Source organism: Mirounga angustirostris, unplaced genomic scaffold, assembly GCF_029215605.1.
Source record: "Mirounga angustirostris isolate CCGP_5_RB_7025 unplaced genomic scaffold, mMirAng1.0.hap1 SCAF_9, whole genome shotgun sequence".
Lineage (NCBI taxonomy): Eukaryota > Metazoa > Chordata > Mammalia > Carnivora > Phocidae > Mirounga > Mirounga angustirostris.
The window spans coordinates 51,660,137-51,661,639 of NW_026991717.1; the positions used below are offsets into that span (position 1 = coordinate 51,660,137).

Below are 1,503 nucleotides of genomic sequence, written 5' to 3' on the forward strand. Positions count from 1 at the left end.
AACCCAAAAGACTCCACCCCAAAACTGCTAGAACTCATACAGGAATTCAGTAAAGTGGCAGGATATAAAATCAATGCGCAGAAAGCAGTGGCATTCCTATACACCAACAACAAGACAGAAGAAAGAGAAATTAAGGAGTCGATCCCATTTACAATTGTACCCAAAACCATAAGATACCTAGAAATAAATCTAACCAAAGAGACAAAGGATCTGTACTCAGAAAACTATAAAATACTCATGAAAGAAATTGAGGAAGACACAAAGAAATGGAAAACGTTCCATGCTCATGGATTGGAAGAACAAATATTGTGAGGATGTCAATGCTACCTAGAGCAATCTACACATTCAATGCAATCCCCATCATAATGCCATCCACTTTTTTCAAAGAAATGGAACAAATAATCCTAAAATTTGTATGGAACTAGAAAAGGCCCCGAATAGCCAGAGGAATGTTGAAAAAGAAAAGCAAAGCTGGCGGCATCACAATTCCGGACTTCCAGCTCTATTACAAAGCTGTCATCATCAAGACAGTATGGTACTGGCACAAAAAGAGACACATAGATCAATTAGCTTTCCACAGTGTCAGTATCGTAGCCAATGAGGTTTATCCGAGGCGCAATTATTGCTAATTGAAAATTTTTCCCAGACACATAGATCAATGGAACAGAATAGAGAGCCCAGAAATGGACCCTCAACTCTATGGTCAACTAATCTTTGACAAAGCAGGAAAGAATGTCCAATGGAAAAAAGACAGCCTCTTCAACAAATGGTGTTGGGAAAATTGGACAGCCACATGCAGAAGAATGAAACTGGACCATTTCCTTACACCACACACAAAAATAGACTCAAAATGGATGAAAGATCTAATTGTGAGACAGGAGTCCATCAAAATCCTAAAGGAGAACACAGGCAGCAACCTCTTTGACCTCAGCCGCAGCAACTTCTTCCTAGAAACATCGCCAAAGGCAAGGGAAGCAAGGGCAAAAATGAACTATTGGGACTTCATCAAGATAAAAAGCTTTTGCACAGCAAAAGAAACAGTCAACAAAACCAAAAGACAACCGACAGAATGGGAGAAGATATTTGCAAATGACATATCAGATAAAGGGCTAGTATCCAAAATCTATAAAGAACTCATCAAACTCAACACCCAAAAAACAAAGAATCCAATCAAGAAATGGGCAGAAGACATGAACAGACATTTTTCCAAAGAAGACATCCAAATGGCCAACAGACACATGAAAAAGTGCTCAACATCGCTTGGCATCAGGGAAATCCAAATCAAAACCTCAGTGAGATACCACCTCACACCAGTCAGAATGGCTAAAATTAACAAGTCAGGAAATGACAGATGTTGGCGGGATGCGGAGAAAGGGGAACCCTCCTACACTGTTGGGAATGCAAGCTGGTGCAACCACTCTGGAAAACAGTATGGGGGTTCCTCAGAAAGTTAAAAATAGAGCTACCCTACAACCCAGCAATTGCACTACTGGGTATTTACCC

General features: G+C 40.3%; 1 pseudogene; it reads left to right on the forward strand.

Annotated features, from left to right (window-relative positions):
* The first annotated feature begins 568 nt into the window (after positions 1-568).
* On the forward strand, positions 569-729 carry LOC135361667 (U4 spliceosomal RNA; annotated as a pseudogene).
* Positions 730-1,503: the final 774 nt, after the last annotated feature.